A 21,477-nucleotide genomic window follows, 5' to 3' on the forward strand; every position below is an offset into this window, starting at 1 on the left:
GCCAATCAGAAAAAACATCATCAATGTCAGCATAAAAGGTTACTATCAAAGCTTAGTCAACTGTCTCAACGAAGAACAATCGGCATGGCGTAGCAAAACTCTTTTGGAAGAATTAGTTAAAGTGGCAAAGTCTTGCCAAAGTATCTGGGTTTTCTTTTTTGTGCCTAGAACTGGAAATTCGATAGCAAACATTTTAACCAAATATGCAAAAACTTCTACTGTAGACTGGGAAGACTCTTTATAGGTCGTTTGGATGCAAACATATAAATAGCTTTTCTGCTTTTTTAAGTTAAAAAGTCATAAGTCTGTTTGGTAACCAGATTTAGGAATGACTTATAGAAGTAGATAAGTTACTTATTTTTGGAGCAAAAACTTTTTGCTTTTCTACTTCTGAGAGATCGACTTCTCACTGAAATCACTGGTTTTGTTTCTCTTCTTTCCTTATTTTCTCTTTATACAAATAAACCCACAGTCTATGATCTTCAATCTGGGTTTTTGAAATGGATTTTATTTTCTTTTTTGATCAGCTATTATGTTTTTTTTTTGTCTTTCCTAATCAATTTTTTCTATTATCTTAAATCACGTTTTAGACCTAATATTTATTCATGTTAATCAAATCTTTAGTTCCATCAACATAGTAATCTTAGTTTTTTTTCTTCTTGGAGATCTTAGCGGATCATATCACCAATTTGTTATTCTCGTAATCTGATTGAAACCATTTTTTCCAAAACCTAAACTTGTGTTCTTCATTAACCCAAGTAAAGTGATAGAACAATTTTCTTCTTTTTTCATGGTTGAATAAAATTTATTAACATTACTGGTGAAAATCATAGCAACATGAATTTAATCGCCCAGAAAATCTACCATTTTTCTTTGATAAACCATTAAAGCTTGCTGATTTTTTTTGTTTTTCTGGTAAGTAGCCAAACTAACTTCTAATAATTTTGACTTCTTGAAGTATTTCTGAGAAGTCCAGAAGCACTTCTCAGAAGCACTTCAGTATCCAAACAGGCTATTAGGGAAATATGCAAAACTTCTATTGTAGACCGCGAAGGTACTCCTCCCTTATGTATCTATCACTAACTCTCACTAGATAAACTTCACCTTTTTTATGTTTCAGCATAAAGACACTTGTCAACATCTGATTTGTCCCTTATGCCCCCATCAAAAAAAAAAACCTGTCAAAAATTTATCAAATATTACCGCATACAAGATGCAAATAAAATTACTAGATCAGTTAGCAATGAATGCATCATTATATCACCATGTTGAACACTATACAAGTACTAAAAACATTTAGGTTTCAAGTCAATGTCTAGAAACTTCCACAACTCCATGATGTTAAAAAAATCACTTGAGAACTCAAATAACGAGTGTTGATGTTAGTTGGGTTTTAGCAGAAAACTACATGCCACCACAAAGACGAAGAATAACGACGAATAAGATATAGAGGACCCTTCTCCTCCGCGTTGTTGGTTGAGCATGCAACCACAAGAGTAACTATTTTCCAATTACACTTCCAGGAAATCTTTTTTTGCAGAACCAAATGCAAAGTAGAGTCTCTCTAGCTAGATGCTGCCGTTGGCTAAGGTCCTGTATCATCGTCCAGGTGCTTCTGGGCATAGACTTAATCTTAACTTGAATTTTTGCGTTTTTGGCAAGCATTAAACCTGCATCTGTAAGAAGGTAGACAAAAGATAAAATCAATTATCAATTTATCTAGGAGAACAGAGCATACATCAATATTAAACTATAATCAGTATATGAAGACTGAATAGTTTGATAATTCATACAGATATTAAACTCGATAGAACAAAAACCCTTTACTTTGAAACTAAGGAGCATTTGTAAAGTTAACAATGCAAAGAGGCAGTTCCTAAATTACTAGATCAAACCATAAAACTCTGAAACTTGAACATACAAAGAAGAGATCTTACGATATTGATAAAAGTCAGTCAGTCAACAGCTTGAAGAAACTACTGCCATGCAAACTCAAAACATAAAACCCTACAATCTTGTACAGGAAAAACATAAAACTTGTAACATTTATGGTTGATAACAGTTTAAATCTGCATTCAACATAGGCATTTATAGAGTTTGTTTTAAGAAAGAACAAAAATTATCGAATACGATATTGGCATTTTTCATACGCCATTATTTGGTCGAGATGAGGCCGGTGAAAGCTCGATAGTATAAAGAGGGGAAAGCAATAGAAAACACCTATGGTTCTACACCAAATCCAGCTAACAAGAAAGGAGGTGCAACTCCCAAAAGACTGCTCCACTCAACATTGCCTACCAATCTATCTAATCAGTAACAAAAATTGGACAGGTGGGTATTGCATCTGGAGTTTCAAGAATTACACGGTTACAAGAAACTAAGTCAGGATTCGTGCACTTCAAACAGCAGTGTACTTAATTATAGAACACTGGACATCATTAATATCTTCAAACAGCGGCAGGTGCAAGTTTCATGTTTTCTAGTTGATAAGTGACGGGTTCCACATCCATCACCAACTAATCTGGTCGCAAACTTTTGCCTACCTTATCTTTGACATGTGTCCTTACTACAATTTCACACATTAACTTCCTCACTCTATTAAATCCTCTAAATGCAACTCCGGAAATCACTTTTGTTTAAGTACAGAATCAAACAGCTTAGATAGCATATGGAAAAAGGAGTAATATAAGATAAGGAAACAAGTAACTAATATAAAAACTCTATAAATGGAGCTTCATTCTGCTGATGCTAGTGGAGCTTGGTCAGAAGACTGACCATTGATTGCCAAGGAGCCAGAAGCGCATTACTCATCTGCATTGCAATTGGTATATCATGTTTAAGCAACATAAATACTGTTAAGATAACTGCAGCTGTACAATACTGTTAAGATAACTGCAGCTGTACCAACTTCACAGATTGCTTACGTAAAGGTTTGGCCACTGTCATCTGGAAATCACTCAGAACTTGAAGGGAAAGTTGACAACTTGACATACATAGGGAAAACCTGCATTTCCAGAAAACATTTCCATGCCGATTATCTCCACTTTTGATCTTCGGATAAACTAGTCTCACTGGTATTTAGCAGATGATGTGACCACCACTGTATGACTAAATAAAAAACTCTTACACCCTTTATGGTACTTGCAAGAGTAAAACAGCAGTGAATCAATAAATCAAACAGCGATTGTGCTGCTTTATAATCTGCAGAAACTGACCAACAGCTTAAATGCTTTCAATCAAAAACCGCCACAATAAAAGGATAGTAGGATTCTGTAACCTCATCTGAATTAAGTACAGCCAAAATGTCGATTATCGGGAGAGAGAAGGGTGAAAAGGGGATATTTGAGCTTACCCATTATTAATGCATGTACAATACTTGAGTCACAAAAATAAGAACTAGAGGCACATAAAGCCATGAAACCTTATACTAATGCACATCTCCAAGATATACCACATTCTTAAGGCAGAGAATGACAGCATTAGAATTTGATCAAATGTTTGGTGAAGTTAAAGATGTTCCAAAAGACCCAGTTTCCTGCCTATAGTAAAGTAATTGTTTCACTGAAAAATATTCAAAAATTATTTTGGTTAGTAAGGTTACACACCAATGGTCAGTGTTTCCAACAGTCCCTCACTGAAACAGACCTCTAATTGCCATTGCCTCCAGATAAGCAATGCACACTTGAAGTTTAGCTCTAGCCTCTACCCAATTTTTTGACGCCGCTGCCGGGGAATGATAACGAAAATGCTCCTAGTCAGCAATTCCGATAACATTACACGGCAGGACGCCAAAAACCGTGTATTATTATTACACACCACAAGTGCAAGGTTGGCAGTACAAGGACTAATAGTAACACCAATTAAACAAATTTTATGATACATCAGTCAATTTCTAACTAAACAAAAAAAAAAATATGCTAATTATATTGAGATGGGATTTTTACTAATTTGAACTAAAAACAGAAAATAAACTAATTTTTGGAGAAAGTAGTGAAAAGGCCAGGGTTTTGTTATGGTTCCACCTATTTGCCACCTCCACTTTTCCTATTTGCCACTTTCATTAATTGTCACCCCCAATTATCCTATTTGCCACCCATATATTTTTTCATATATCCTAAATACTATTTCTTTGACGAATCAATTTTACCCAAGCTCGGTACTTACAATGAAGAAAGCAACAATGTCAAGTCTTCCCCGAGAGATCGAAGAAGTTATACTGTTAAGGTTACCGGTGAAATCCACCTTACGTTTCAAGTGCGTATGCAAGAGTTGGCATACGTTAATTTATGATCCTAAATTTGTCAAGGATTAGTTTAGTCTTACCAACAAAAACCCTAGACTGCTCATGATCAGAAATATAACCTATGGCTCGAGAAAGTTATGGTTTATTCCATAGATTATGCATCAATAATATTTTCTAAGATTCTTCAGTATACGGGGTTCCAAATAATCAGTGTAGATTCCCATTAAGGTTTAAACAAAGCAAGTCATTACAAGATGCCAACATCTCTATTCGAAACGAGTACTACTTAGGAGTTCTCCATTCACTGGATCATTCATTAGAACTGATCCTTCGCACCTGCATTTGCTTGACGACAATGGTGACTCGAAAACAAACAATCAATTCAAAACAAACACGAAAGAATAACCAATTTCATGACTCGAAAACTTTCCTGTCAACTGATGAAGCCTCCATCCTCTTCTTGTTTCTTTGCTGCATAATCTCTGAGAGGATAAGCCATAGCAAACAAAATCAAGGACGATTATATGATGATTGTGAAAATGGAGGAGACCTTGATTATCATAAGAGATATCTCCTCTTCTCTTCTCTTTCTTAGGGTTTGTGGGGTAAAGAGATAACTATATACCAAAGCTGGAGTTACGGGTTACGGGTCGTCGACATGGTCGATCTTTCCACGGTCTGGTAAGAATTACACAACAGAAAATAAGGGACCCAAGCCCAACATAAAGATGCTTTCCCGCTTTTTTATTTCCCTCGCCATTTACGGAAGAACCAACGAAACAACGGCCAAGGAAACTAATTGGGGGCCTGGACACATTTTATACCCACACCAAAAGATATATGGGGCTTCCAAGTGATGGTGAAATAATTATTTTACCCTTCTCTAATAACTTCTTCTCCTCCCATTCTTCTTCTCCTCCGCTCCCTCAGTCCCACTGTTACCCATTTCATTAACGACTTCTGAGAAAAAAAATTTCTCACCGATTCATCGTCGTAAGTGAACTAAAACCCCTTTATCTAAGTTGGGTTTGCGTTTTAATTTGATTTGTTGATTGAAAAATTAGGTTTTCAACTGCAAAATTGCAGTTACAGTTCCAGGGTCGTTAACCACGGTTTTTTATTGCTTAACGATTTTTGATATGCATGTTGAATTGATGAAAAATCGTTAACCATTAGGGTGTAGTAGATAACGACCCTAAACCTGGTTTTCTGCCCTAGAATAGTGTCGTCTAATGATTTATAAATCGTTAACGATTCTTCTCGACGACCCTTTTTAAATACGAACGACTTTGTCTTATGCAGAACCACCTCTCTGTCCCAAATAGTGACAGGGTCGTCAATATATTTCTAAAGCATTAACGATTTTTTGTTTGACAACCCCTTTATGAAACTAACGACTCTATATGATACAAAATTTGTTCCCTGTTCAAAAAATAGGAAGGGTCGTCATGTCAAATGGTTGTAGTCGTTAACTATATTGAAGGGTCGTCATGTCAAATTTTTGAAGTCGTTAACGATGTTGAAGGGTCGATTGGTTTTATAAATTTTGCTTGCCGACCCTTGATCTATGAAATGGCTCGCTAGGGTCGTCGGTATATAGGAATGCCTAATTAACGACCCTAAGAGTAACATCTTCAGAGAGTAAAAAAAATTAGAGTCGTTGGGTTCTAAACATATTAAGTTAACAACTTTATATGACCTAACTAGCTGGAGTCGTCAATTATATCACACTTGGTTGACAATTTTTCATAACCTGCAAAAGTTGCAGGTTTGAGTCGTCAAAGGTTGTGTCAAGTAATTGACGACTCCTTAGAGTCGTTCATTTATTACCCTCTCGACTTAACGACCCTCACTCTGAGTAGTTGCATAGTGTACATGAATCGACCACTTGGGGCATCATTCATACAATTTGAAGAGTATAAGAAGTTTACCTGATTGTTTTGAGCTTCGGGTTCTTCATTTTGAGGATTGGTTCCTTCATTTTGAGCAATATGATTCCTCTACTGGAATCCCCCAAAAACTCAACTTCTTCCTCTCCACAACACAAAAACAAAATTTTTCTTTTATCAAAATTTTATCCCTAAATCTGATTTTAATCTAATTACAATAATTAACAATTAATTAACTTAATTACCACTAATGATGATTTGGGATAGTTTAGCCATTTAAAAAAGTTGGGGATAAGGATAACTCCGAATTACTATTTCATGACCTTTTTATCCTGTAGCTAGGGGTCCCAATTATTTTTCCAGGGCCCCCAATTCAGCCTTGCAATGAGACCCTTGAAATTTCAAATCAATGGATGAAGGAGGCGAAAGTGATTTCAAGAGGGAAGAATAAGAATCAACTTTAAATGTCGTAAAAGATCGATTCCGCCTTTTTGTTATCTCAATCGCCGAAGCTGAAGGTTCTATAAATTCCAATTTCATTTTGAAGGTCTCTTAATCTTGTCTAAACCTACCACTTCGTGAAATTGGACAGGGAAAAAGAACAATATGGAGATATCTGAGCATGTTATGGGTCGTATTTCTGATCTTGCCTTCAAATTTTCAGGTTAATCATAACTTCCCTAAAATAACATTTTGTTGTTTGTTCATGTTTTGTTTTTTTAAGGCATGAGTTGGAACTGACACTGAAATACATGAGAATGATTTAGTTTATGTATAGTGGTAGATCAGCATTAGCATGTCTTAATAACTTTTTCCATGGCATCTCTCCTCATTTTCCTAACCTTTCTTATAAGAATCACATAGTAGTATTTCGCTTATACCATGTGCATCGTTTTGTCCAAGGATATAAATTATAATCAGTCTTGATTCATGTGTAGACAGTATGGTCCAAACAAGAAAAAATTTAGCAGTTATGTTTTACGAGGATGATCTTCTCAAAATATATAGATAGATATAGATGAAAATATACAGTTGTCTTGACTCTTGATGCATTGGCTAAATCAACCTACATACACAATTATCACGACTTCTCGATCTGGCCAACTGCCAGTCTGCGATATATCCGCATACTTACCCATGTGTATCTTGTCCATGCTTCATAAGGCACTTAATGTACCTCTCACTAGCATATGCCTAAACCGAAATGCGATAACAAAAGTTCGAATAGTTTAATTATTGCACAACACAATCCTCGTCATGGTTCCAGTTGTGAGAAAACTAGAGAGTAAAACTTCGTAGAGATAGACAGAAGAAACAATATCCACTAGTCTTTACGCTTTTTTTGTGCCTCAGTAATTCTCCCAATAATCATCTCTTTTACTTCCTTGAACACACATGAAACAAACTTTTATCACATTTCATAACTCATTTTCAGTTCTTTTTCCAAGCATCTTGGAGCCTAGGATTATTCGCAACTTCTTTGGCATGTCGGCATCTTACAATGAGAAGATAGAATACAAGGAAATAAAAGGTGGGTGTTGTGCTACCACAAAATCTCTCTTTTTGCATCAAATGAAAACTCTAGGATCTTTGTTATTTGAATGAGATTAACTATGTTATGTAATGGTGAATGTTTTCTTCCTTTTTTTAGAGTTCGAAAAGCCTTTTAGGGTTTAAGGAACAAAATAAGTCGGCAAGTTTTTAGTTTTTAGTTTACGTTTCTTGTGTGTAAAATTGCTTTCTCTTTGACAAGAACAACTGGCTAAGGATCTAGAGCTATTTGCACAACATGCAGGTCGCAAGTGTGGGAACGTATACGATGTTATACTTTATGGTAAGTGTATCCACTTATTTGTAATTTTAAAGTCTTACTAGGGAAAGTGTGTATTTACCATTTTATGATTTCTGCACTTGAGGTGTTGAAAGTCGCATAGTATATGTGATGGATCTCACAATTATTTCTTTAGCACTTAACTCGACTAGATATATACTTTGTGGTTGTAGTTTACTCTTGATAATGTATTTAAATATGTACTCAAGTACACTGCTGGGGGTAGATTTTAAGCTACCAAATTGTACCTTCCCTCCCAATACCCATTTTCTTAGTCTTTTGGAGATATCACCCTTTATTATTCCATTAATATATGTCCCTTTTCAACATTAGTACTAATGTATGGCACCAAATTTGGTTGCAGCCCATAGGGACAAACATTTGGCCTCTTCGTTGAGGTTTTTCAGCGCTGAACTAAAGAGGAAAGAACCCCAATCTGAGAATAAACAGAAGAAAACTTCTAAGAAAGAAAATAAAATTCCCTCGGGTACTTCATATACAATGATCTGAATCATTTATCTTTGTCTTTTTTTAGTAGCAGTACCATGGACGATATGATCACATACCCTATTTGGAGAAAATGTTCCTCTCATGTTGAGGAAGCAAACGTTCCTTAACCTCAGTCACTATATATGTGTTATTCTTAGGTAACCATACCCCATGTATGATATCTAGAGTGCTAGAATTGTTAGCATGTTACTCTTCATATTTGTGACGCCATTGATCTTCTTTATTTAAATCATACATTGGGCGAAGAGTTTGTTAATTATTTTATTAATTACTACCTCCGACCTCTGTTTCATGTATGAAACGAGTCCATCTTTTTGAAACTGAAGAATGGTAATTTTCTTAGTAATTGATCATGTGAAAAGCTAAAGTATGACTGCCACCAAAGTTTACTTATCTAGGAAACTTTACTTTCACGATTCTCTATTATTTTCTTCTTAGTAAAGAGATCTTAATATCCCACTTGCATTATTGGAAAGCGGTTGGCTTTACATTGAAGGTTGTTTGTTTTATTGTAAGTGTTTTCGCTATCTCCATCTAGAAAATAAGATGGATCCCACTAATAAATGATGACATTTATTTTAAGTTATTTACTTTTCCTATGATTTTTGTTAAAGGGGGAGCGAAAATCGTATTCGACTCGGTAATTAGGATCAACTCATTAAAATTTTCTAACTCATACAATTTACCTTTACAACCCACACAAACTCTTCACACGCCACGATCCTAGAGCTTTTATTTCACTATGGCAACCATAGAAAAATTTACTTTCTCTTATATTCATCTTCTGAATGTGATTCAGCTCTATGGTACATTGATACTTATTCTAATTGATTGTACTTTCGTGGTGAAGACTGTAAACGTTCAAATCTGTAACTCTTATACTCGGAAAAAACTTAAGTTTCATGTATATTATATATGATGTTTTTCGTATCTGGCTGCTTTGTTTATTTTTTCAATTTATGAAGCTTACATTTGATGTTGTTATTCTGCCTTTGGTGATGATTATTTATGAATCAACATTGTCTAGACATAACTTAAAGCATATTAGAAGCCGGTATCAACCTGATCTTCTTTGATTGTGGGAGGAAGGAAGAATCAAAAATTTAATAACTAATTCTCCTTCAACTGCGTTAATTCCCAAAATGTTTGACTTGGCCGATAGACTTACACGTGCACATAACCAGTGATTATTTGATGGATAATTGTTTGATAGTTGTTATTATTTATTTGGACTTGGTTAAAACAGCAAAGGAACGATCATGCATGGATGATTTTTCGGTGAACATTTCTTATTTGTAGATGATGGTAACTTATTTTGATGGTGATGTTTGAGAGATATAGAATTAACACATTTGACTGATGCCAATCTAGTACCACTAGTGATAGAAATCTTTGTGAAAGTAGCGTTAATGGATTGATTAACGGATTCAAATTATTGAGGTTCACTCATGCAGGAGATAATAATTTATGATTATTATTGAAACCAAAGACATTTTAGGGTTCATGATTTTTTTACCAAAAGAAGAAGACATCAAAAGAATGAATTGTTTTGTTAAAGTGCGTAAAAGGTTGTGTTGTTTGCAAGGGTAATTTAGGCCGTATTAGAAAAATTTAAAGAGATGATCTTAGTTACCCAGTCGACTACAATTTTTGCTCTCCTCAGATCACGTTTTGCTTTCCTTTTAACAAAAGTTTTTCCTAGATGAGTTTAGTAATGACCAATGACTACCATTATAAGATTAAGTTCGTTTAGATATATTCTCCCCTAAGCTTGAGACTTGAATTGTAAGGCTATAAATTGTTTATGAGTTAACTTTTTTGGATCCCCGCTCATCTTTAATATGATATTCTATTATACTTAGATTTGCCTCGGGAGTGCGTGCTTCTCTTGTCATGACTGATGTGATTGTTTTTTGATTGAGTTGTAGTAATAGGTTCGTTGAGACTTGTGAAAGCAAAAGATTTTAGATTTAATGAAATTTAAAAACAAACAAAACTTAATTCAAGATTATTAGGAATAACCAAGACACTGATTCCACTATCACACATGAATAAATTATGGCAAATAATCAAAAACTCTAATTATCTTTTAAGTCCCTTATTTATTAATTCACAATTAATCAAACATATTCTCAAATATTAATTGTATTCCCCAAGCATAGACTATCAATTGATTAAACAAAGTATAATCTATCAAATTGAATCACAAGTAATTAAGAAAATTATGTAAACATTTAAAAACTCTGCAAGAGCAGTGATTGAGTAAATTATAATTAAAAAATTAGAGAGAATGAAATAGTTACCCATTATTCATGCGTGAATAACTTCCTCATTGCCTTGGTTGTGGGAGAATTAGCTCATCATCATGTCGGAAACACACTCAAAATTCATTTTTATTGCTCAAAGGGTGTTTACAAAGATGAAATGGAGAAAAAATATTAAAAACCGGGTTTGCAACAGTTATAAGTGTTACAAATTAAAAAGAACGATAGAACAGTACTGTCGCTGGTTCTCGACCCTCGCCTGTGTGTCGTTTCCACTGTTGAAAAATGACTGTCTTGGATGGTCTGTTCTTCGCGTTCTCAGATGAGCAGCAACAGAAAAGTATTTTTGGTGCTTGATTTTCTCGACTCTGTGATGCTCTATAATCTTCTCAAACTCTCCGTAACCCTTCTAAGATGCCAGAACACGCTTTATATACACAACAACTTCAAAATATCTCGTAATAATGTCTCCAAATTCTCTCACAGCAAAGCCATTACTCGGGAATATATTATTTCCAAAGTTATGGTTTTAAATCCTTCTTTACATCTTTCACGTGTCTATTGCAACCCAGAGTTCTCCATACATGTGCAGTACACGAATTAGAGTCCCAACAGCACACGAAATTCATCGCAAGTCCCGTGAAAACTCTCCCACGAACGTGTTGCTTTGTTTGCTTCAAACCCACGATGCAGCCAACTCTAACCGAAACCATCGACCATACCATCCCTGTTTGGTCCAAACAGGCCCAAAGCAACCAAACCCAGTGATTGATTCTCGCTCAAACTCCTCGGAATTCGAAACAGAGCTTTTCCTTTGAAGATAAACCCGAGATTCTATTTTTTCTTCAACTTCACCATTATAGCCAATTCTGGTCGAAACCATTGATCATACCATGCTTGTTAAGCTTAAACAGGCCTTCCCATGAAATTCCAACCATTGAATATCCTTGAATCTTCTCCAAAATCAAACTGTCGAAGAAGAACCAAATTTCCCGCCAAAAACATAATTTGAATGTTGAAGATGAAGTGCCCTGAATCCGTTCTGCGGGTGCCTTTAACACCGGGTGCTCTGGGGGTACCCTTATCCAAAACGAGAGTGCCTTTAGTAATTTTTCCAGGGTACCTTTAACAACTTTTCGAGCCAAAATTTCCAAAAAACGTTTATTCCCCAAAAATACCTACAAACACATAAAACACCAAAATAAGTACGAAATCGAGTACTAAGAATACAGAAAATTGTGGAAAACTTAGACACAAAAATGTGTCTATCAAATACCCCCAAACTTAGTATTTGCTAGTCCTCGAGCAAATCTAATATAAAATGACTACACTTAGCACGTGCAGCAAGCCGTTAAACCGCTAGGTGGCCCTAGCGGCGGAGTGTTGTCTCCGGAGGGTTTACCAGAGGTGTACCCACAAAACCTTTACTCCAGACCCTAGCTATTTACGCAAAACCTTGGATGGCACTAAAGAATCTCCTTGGTTGGCATACAAACATTGACTATAGGAGGAAGTACCCTGATGCGAAATTCCAATTGTTGTACACAAGTTTGCACTCAGCATGCTATAATTCATATATAAGTGACAGAGCTCTACTCAGATAGTTTCTAGGCATCATAACCGGAGTCAACCAATCACATGGAAAGATTAAGAAGATGGATAAAGAGAAAAATAGACGGTTAAAGTGAACAGTGTTTCCCATATCTGTCTGAAGGCCTCTGCCAAGATGATCCTATCCTAATGGACTGAGATACCGGTCTGACTAATTTCAACACAACTAGAAAATACAAGGGAACCAGTGGTCGATAAACCTAACTATAGGTCAACACAACTGGCATATACAAGGGCACCAGTGGTCGATTTTATTGATTTTATTCCGGTTGGTCTGATGGTTTGGTCTCAATTTTTTTTTTTTTTAATATCTCAATCTCTCTATTTTCACCTAGCAATAGTAACAACTTGAGTCGTGTGCCCCACCAAATCACTTAAGAAATAAAAATAGAAGGGATTAGGATTCAACGAGTTATGGCGAAACTACCATGTTTTTTTAATTCATACACCTGAGCTCTGTGCTTTTATGAATAGACTCTTTAGATGTTTCCATCTAATCAGATTGGTTCCCCAACTCTTATAATAAAGATGTTCCCATCCACTTAGATTGGTTAGTGCCAACCTTAATAAGCATAAATTTCGAGGCTCTGGAGTTTATTTATTGCAACTAAAAGCTAACAAAAAGTTTCTTCCCCACCCCCAAACTTAAATCTAACATTATCCTCAATGTTTCTAATGAAAGAGAAATACAAAAAAGTAAAGTAACATGAGGAATCAGTAAAGAGAGAAGTCGGAAAGATAGTACCTGGGTGAAGAGAGAAATCAAAAACTAATATACAACATACAATCGCCTCGATGATCAATCAAGGGTAAACAGGGTCCTCCAGAGGGACCTCCTCAACATCACCTGTAGGAAAGGGATCTAAATAGGGTTTCAATCTCTGACCGTTAACCTTCGAAGAACTACTACCATCCGGTGTCTCAATCTCAACAGCTCTATGAGGAAAGACAGTGCGAACAATAAAAAGGACCCGTCCACCGAGAACGTAACTTCCTAGGGAAAAGATGCAAGCGGGTATCATATAGAAGAACTTTTTGACCTGGAGAAAATGACTTTCTAAAAATATTTTTTTATCATGCACAAATTTCATTGTGTTCTTATACTCCTTCGCACTATCGTAAGCATCTATACAAATCTCTTCCAACTCATTGAGCTGGAGTTTCCTATAGGCTCCTGCCTTGTCCAGTGAAAAATTTAGCTACTTAACAGCCCAATAAGCTCTATGTTCTAACTCAACAGGTAAATGACATGCCTTGCCATACACAAGTCGATAAGGCGACATTCCAATGGGGGTCTTAACACACAGTACGGTAAGCCCATAAGGCATCAGTAAGCCTAGACGACCAGTCTTTCCGATTAGGATTAACTGTTTTCTATATACGTTTTATCTCCCTATTAGAAACCTCTACTTGACCACTAGTCTGTGGATGATACGTGGTAGCTACCTTATGTGTAATACCATATTTCTTCATCAAAAGCCTAAAAGGTCTATTACAAAAGTGCGACCCTCCATCACTAATTATAGCACGCGGTGTACCAAAACGTGTAAGTATATTGTTTTTCAAGAACTCAATCACAACCCTATGGTCATTGGTTTTACACGCAACCGCCTCAATCCACTTAGAGACATAGTCTACAGCGACAAGGATGTAAAGGTTACCAAAAGAGTTAGAAAACGGACCCATAAAGTCAATACCCCACACATCAAAGACCTCAACTACTAAAATAGGGTTCAAGGGCATCATGTTCCTACGGGAAATGGTTCCTAATTTCTGGCAACACTCACAAGTAACACAGTGACTATGGGAGTCTTTAAACAACGAAGGCCAATAGAATCCACACTGCAATATCTTAGCAGCAGTCTTCTTATTACTAAAGTGACCCCCACAAGCATGATCATGACAAAAGGAAATAATATTGGACTGGTCACTCTCAGGTATACATCTCCTAATAATCTGGTCTGGACAATACTTAAACAAATAAGGATCATCCCAAAAGAAGTGATTCACCTCGGCTAAAAACCTAGAACGATCTTGTTTACCCCAATGTTGGGGCATTCGACTAGTAACAAGATAATTCACTATATTCGCATACCAAGGTGCTTGGGTAACAAAGAACAGTTGTTCATCAGGAAAACTATCCCTAACAGGAGGAGAATCATTAAGGGTATCCACAACAAGCCTAGACAAGTGGTCTGCTACTACATTTCTGAACCTTTTTTATCTCTAATGTCTAAGGAAAATTCCTGCAACAATAGGATCCATCTAATCAATTTAGGTTTAGTATCCTTCTTGGAAAGAAGATACTTCAAAGCAGCATGATCGGTAAAGATTATGACCTTAGAACCTAAGAGGTAGGATCTAAACTTGTCTAAGGCAAACACAATAGCTAATATTTCCTTCTCCGTAGTGGTATAGTTCAACTGGGCATCATTCAGAGTTTTGCTAGCATAGTAAATCACATGAAGTAACTTATTTTCTCACTGACCTAGCACAACACCAATAGCATAATCTGAAGCATCACACATGATCTCAAAGGGTAGGTTCCAGTTGGGTGCCTGGACTATGGGGGCGGTAGTGAGAAATTCTTAAGCTTCTCAAAAGCCTCTAAACAAGCATCATCAAAGACAAACTTAACGTCTTTTGCAAGAAAATTGCAAAGAGGTATATAAATGAAGCTAAAATCCTTAATGAATCGACGATAAAAACCTGCGTGTCCTAAGAATGACCTAATATCTCTTAGGGTTTTTGGGACCTGTAAAGTTTTAATAAGGTCAAATTTGGATCTATCTACCTCTATACCCTTCGAAGATATGATATTCCCTAGAACAATTCCTGAACGAACCATGAAGTGACATTTCTCCCAATTAAGCACTAAATTCTTTTCCTTACACCTAGTCAAAACTAATGACAAATGATGCAAGCACTCATCAAAAGACAAACCAAACACTAAAATATCATCCATAAAGACCTCTAAGAACCGTTCTACCATGTCAGAAAATATGCTCAACATACAACGTTGAAAGGTCGCAGGGGCATTACATAGGTCGAAAGGCATGCGTCTATACGCAAAGGTACCAAAGGGACAGGTAAAAGTGATTTTCTCTTGGTCTTCTGGGGATATGACAATCTGATTATAACCGCAGTATCCATCTAAAAAGCAATAATGGCTACGTCCAGCTAATCTCTCTAGCATTTGGTCGATGAAGGGAAGGGGAAAGTGGTCATTCCTAGTGACCTTGTTCAATTTCCTATAGTCAATACAGACACGCCAACCCGTGGTCACCCGGGTTGGGATTAACTCATTTTTATCATTCTGGACTACAGTAATACCGTATTTCTTGGGAACAACCTGAACGGTGCTGACCCACTTACTGTCTGAAATGGGGTAGATAATGCCTGCATCTAACAGCTTAAGAACATCGGTTCGAACTACTTCTTTCATATTAGGGTTCAGCCGACGTTGCATCTCCCTAGAAGGTTTGGTGTCACTCTCTAAATAGATATGATGCATACAATCAGTAGGACTTATACCCTTAATGTCTACTATGGTCCACCCTAAAGCTTCCTTGTTATTCTGAAGGACGGTCACTAGCCTACTTTCTTGATCACTATCCAAGTCGGATGCTATAATCACAAGTAAAGTTTCAGATGGGCCTAAAAACACATACTTCAGGGATGTGATAATGGTTTAAAGTCCAACTTAGGAGGCTTTTCTAACGAAGGAACTAGGGTAGACTCAGAAACGGGTAGAGGTTCGAACTTAGGTTTTCAGCCATTACTAGTGTCTATCAAAGGGGTTGAATCTAACAAAGCATTCACCTCATTAATCACATCGTCATCATCAAAATCAATCCCAAAGTGGGCTAGGCATTTATCTAATGGATCTTCTAACAAAGTGTTTGGTAATGACTCCCCGAATAATGTTCATATCATGTTCACCTCTTCTATGTTCGAGTCATCTAGTTTAGAGGGTAGCTTACTAATATTAAAAATGTTCAGAACAATAGTCATATTACCAAAAGACAAATTCATAATACCATTTCGACAGTTAATGATCGCATTGGATGTAGCTAAAAACGGGCGACCTAAAATCACTGGTATTTGGTTCTCTGGGTCAGGGACAGGTTGGGTATCTAGGATAACAAAATCCACTGGATAAATAAACTTGTAGACCTCAATAAGAACGTCCTAGATCACACCACGAGGAATTTTAACGGACCTATCATCTAAGTGAATTGTCATCTGGGTAGGTTTCATCTCACCAAGTCCTAGCTTAAGGTACACATGGTATGGTAGTAAGTTCACACTGGCTCCTAAGTCAAGCAAAGCTTTCTCGACACGGTATTTACCTATTATGCAAGAAATATTAGGGGACCCTGGGTCTTTATACTTAGGAGTAGTGGTATTCTGAATAATAGAACTCACATGACTAGTTAGGAAGGCTTTCTTCTAGACACTAAGTTTTCGCTTTCGCGTACACATATCCTTAAGAAACTTGGAATAAGCGGGAATCTGCTTAATCGCATCTAATAATGGGAGGTTGACAGTAACCTGCTTAAAAACCTCCAATATATCATTAATGTTGGACTCCCTCTTAGTTGGAACTAGCAGCTGGAGTAACGGGGCTCTGGGAACAAAGTCGGGCTCAGCAGGACCCTCATTGGACTCTTTGGAGACTCTATCAGTCTCCTCATTTTCTGGCTCAGAAGGGTGAACTACAGCATATTAACTATCAGGCATGGCAAACTTATTGTCAACTTTCTTTCCACTCCTAAGGATTGTTATAAAATTCACATGATTGTACGATTTCTCTCCTTTAGGGTTAGGATCAGTTTGACTAGGGAACCTTCCATCTACTCTTTCACTAAGAAACTTAGCTATTTGGCCAAATTGAAGTTCTAAGTTAGCAAGAGACTGGGAATTATTCTCAAAATTCTGTTTGGTTTCTTCTTGAAAACCATAGTGGTTCTTTGATAACATCTCATGGTTCTTTGCTAACATAGTAAGGGTTTTTTCTAAGGTGGAGATCTTTTTCTCATTCTGAAACTGGGGTTGACTTGAAGAGTTCTTAGCATAATCAAAACCTGGGGGAGGCTGAGAATTACTAGAATGTCCTTGATTTTGACCCTTAGACCAAGAAAAATTAGGATGGTTTCTCCAACCAGGGTTGTAAGTCTCTGAGTATGGGTCAAACTTTTGTCGGTTCTCAAACCTAGCATTGTTATAGACAACATGGGCTTGCTCTTCACTAACCTGACCTTCCCAAAATGAGTTATTGGGTTCTACTCCATAATTAGACACTTGAGAGGCTCTAAACCTATCACCAGGTTCAACAAGAGACCTATGTTTAGGATGATTCAATTCCAAAGCTTCTAACCTACTAGACAAAGCAGCAAACTTAGCATCAGACCCGAAGCTTGTATCTACCACATTGGTGCTACTTTTATTGACCAAGAGTCTTTTTGGGGGTTCAACACAAGACTCCCACTGTTGGGATTTTTCGGCGACAACTCCTAAGAAGGTAAAACCATCATCATCACTTTTACTAGTGAACTCACCAGCGCACATAGACTCAACCATGGCTTTGGTTGAATAGTCTAAACCATCATAAATAATCTCTACTAGTTTTATCTTATCAAATCCATGGTGAGGACACTGGGATAGGAGATCATTGAATCTCTCTAAAAACCTATAAAGAGACTCTTCCTCTTGTTGCACACTAGCACTAATTTTCTGCCTAACATGTTTCTAGATTGTTTATAGACCAGCTTCTAATCCTTCGAAAGGGAATTCGTTACAATTTAAGCAAACCCCTCTGGAATCAATCCGAGTTAAAGTAAGTTGAATCGAGACGAGGGAAGCTCAGTGGAGCTTTGATACCCAAGGCCTCACCGGCGTTACAAGGCGGCGTATTTAACTCGCAAAAACCATTATGAACTTTGAAGCATGCTTAAAAGAGTAACCAATATTTTTTGAATGACTTTCCTATTAAGCTCGTTACCCTATAGGTCTCGTTCTAGTCAAATTTTAGGCTTAGGTTCGCGTTTGGTTTCGTTTTCCTAAGGCGGGCAAGAAGGGAACGGTGATGAAATCCGAACCCTTATCTTGTATGGCCAGTCCTTGCCCTTTACTAGGAATTTAAAGCAACCGTTTTCAAATCCTCAGCATATATGCAAACGAAGGAATACAGTAAATCGTTGACAGGGGATTCGCGAGTGTTTCGACAAACTTACCTCCCGTACCAGACGGGGGATGAACCGCTGAAGTCGACTCGGACCACGACTCCTATGTCATGTACGAACCCGAGGGGCCCAGGCGATATCGTAATCGCGGTCCCTCTCTACAAACCGTTTATATTTAAACTACCCTTCCGTAGGGTTTTAAAAAAAATAAAGTCCCAAAGTCCACAGTCCAAAGTCCAAAAATAAAGTGCAAAAGAAAAAGATAATCTAAAAAAAAAAATTCTAAATTTTTTTTGTCTCTCTCTCTCTCTCTTTTTTTTAATTAATTTTTCTTCTTCTTTTCTTTCGCTCTCCTCGCTTTGCTTTTACTTCAAATCTTTAAGTATTCACCAAAAACTTTGGCAATTTTTTCTTTCGCTCCAAACTCCAAAATCTGTAAGGAAAAGACAAAAACCCAAAAATGTAAAGAAGAACAAATAAAATAAAAATGAAAAACAATTAAAAACCTAAAAAATCTAGACTAAAGAAAAGTCCGCGTCGGCGGCGCCAAATATTGATGTGATTTTTTTTTGATTGAGTTGTAGTAATAGGTTCGTTGAGACTTGTGAAAGCAAAAGATTTTAGATTTAATTAAATTTAAAAACAAACAAAACTTAATTCAAGATTATTAGGAACAACCAAGACACTGATTCCACTATCACACATGAATAAATTATGGCAAATAATCCAAAACTCTAATTATCTTTTAAGTCCCTTATTTATTAATTCACAATTAATCAAACATATTCTCAAATATTAATTGTATTCCCCAAGCATAGACTATCAATTGACAAAGTATAATCTATCAAATTGAATCACAAGTAATTAAGAAAATTATGTAAACATTTAAAAAATCTGCAAGAGCAGTGATTGAGTAAACTATAATTAAAAAATTAGAGAGAATAAAATAGTTACCCATTATTCATGCGTGAATAGCTTCCTCATTGCCTTGGTTGTGAGAGAATTATCTCATCATCATGTTGGAAACACACTCAAAATTCATTTTTATTGCTCAAAGGGTGTTTACAAAGATGAAATGGAGAAAAACTATTAAAAACCGGATTTGCAACAGTTATAAGTGTTACAAACTGAAAAGAACGATAGAACAGTACTGTCGCTGGTTCTCGACCCTCGCATGTGTGTCGTTTCCACTGTTGAAAAACGACTGTCTTGGATGGTCTATTCTTCGCGTTCTTCAGATGAGCAGCAGCAGAAAAGTATCTCTGGTGCTTGATTTTCTCGACTTTGTGATGCTCTATAATCTCCCCAAACTCTCTGTAACCCTTCTAAGATGCCAGAATACGCTTTATATACACAACAGTTTCAAAATATCTCGTAATAATGTCTCCAAATTCTCTCACAGCAAAGCCATTACTCGGGAATATAATATTTCCAAAGTTATGGTTTTAAATCCTTCTCTACACCCTTCACGTGTCTATTGCAACTCAGAGTTCTCCATACATGTGCAGTACACGAATTAGGGTCCCAGCAGCACACGAAATTCATAGAAAGTCCCGTGAAAACTCTCCCACGAACGTGTTGCTCTGTTTGCTTCAAACCCACGATGCAGCCAACTCTAACCGAAACCATCAACCATACCATCCCTGTTTGGTCCAAACAGGCCAAAAGCAACCAAACCCAGTGATTGATTCTCACTCAAACTCCTCGGAATTCGAAACAGAGCTTTCCGTTTGAAGATAAACCTGAGATTCTGTTTTTTCTTCAACTCCACCATTATAGCCAATTATGGTCGAAACCATTGATCATACCATGTCTGTTAAGCTTAAACAGGCCTTCCCATGAAATTTCAACCATTGAGTCTCCTTGAATCTTCTCCAAAATCGAACTATTGAGGAAGAACCAAATTTCCCGCCAAAAACATAATTTGAATGTTGAAGATGAAGTGCCCTGAATCCGTTCTGCAGGTGCCTTTAACACCGGGTGCTCTGGGGGTGCCCTTGTCCAAAACGAGGGGCCTTTAGTAATTTTTCCAGGGGTGCCTTTAACAACTTTTCGAGCCAAAATTTCCAAAAAATGTTTATTTCCCAAAAACACCTACAATCACATAAAACACCAAAATAAGTACGAAATCGAGTACCAACAATACAGAAAATTGAGGACAACTTAGACACAAAAATGTGTCTATCAATCACCGACATGAGTTAGTAGTTCTTCCTGTGACGGTCATTCCTCGAGGGACAATACGTGTTGGCATATGAGTGGTGTTTGGTCTACGATGCTGGTTGGCCCCTGTTTCACGCGGCGACAACTAGCATGACTACCTCTTCAGCTCTCTCCTCGGTTATCCGAGAGAAAGAATACTGTGGTCCCCTGTGATTAGCTGTCGAAAAGTTATCGACTATTGTCCCTTACAACAGTGAACATGTGAAACCATCCTAGCATATATGTGAAAGGAGGGACTCTCTCTTGTGTCTATGCAAGGCAACGTGATCATGAAAAGGGGGACTCCTCCCTGTAGCCCTTCTTTCTCTGGATCAGGATAAAGTGGGCATGCTATTTTAACGGTCGCGAATGCGTAAACCCTAATAAAATAGTGTGATCATCCCCTGTTCCACCCGCGACACGGAAGGTACCAAGAACTTACTACTGTCTCCGACAGGTGAGCTAGTGTAGAAACTTAACCATATCTTGGAGATAAGATCTTTATGAGAGATTATCTCCGCCCAACCTGGTACATGCTACTGGAAAATAGGCTTTGGATATTGGATCTATTACACTTAGATCACCTCCCTATTCTTCTTCATTTTTTAATTAATAATTATAGGAATTTAATTAATTATTGTTAATATTTTTGCAACTTAGTATCCAACTTATCATAATAACTGAGTACCGGTCTGAATGGAAATCTCTTAATGTATCATAATTCTTTCTTAGTATCTGTAAT

At 36.9% G+C, this 21,477-nt stretch overlaps 1 long non-coding RNA gene and 1 pseudogene across 2 annotated transcripts; one reads left to right on the forward strand and one right to left on the reverse strand.

The window, feature by feature from the left end:
• Positions 1–1,167: 1,167 nt before the first annotated feature.
• LOC113362753 lies at positions 1,168–4,832 on the reverse strand. 2 transcript variants are annotated; one of them, XR_003365812.1, is made up of 2 exons: positions 2,776–4,832; positions 1,168–1,676 (listed from the first exon to the last, which is right to left on the reverse strand). It is a non-coding gene; the product is annotated as an uncharacterized LOC113362753 (long non-coding RNA). The 2 variants fall into 2 exon arrangements; XR_003365811.1 differs by having other exon boundaries at positions 1,938–4,832.
• Positions 4,833–6,541: 1,709 nt separating this feature from the next.
• LOC113273166 lies at positions 6,542–8,473 on the forward strand (annotated as a pseudogene).
• Positions 8,474–21,477: the final 13,004 nt, after the last annotated feature.

Source organism: Papaver somniferum, chromosome 4, assembly GCF_003573695.1.
Source record: "Papaver somniferum cultivar HN1 chromosome 4, ASM357369v1, whole genome shotgun sequence".
In the NCBI taxonomy this organism is placed as follows: domain Eukaryota; kingdom Viridiplantae; phylum Streptophyta; class Magnoliopsida; order Ranunculales; family Papaveraceae; genus Papaver; species Papaver somniferum.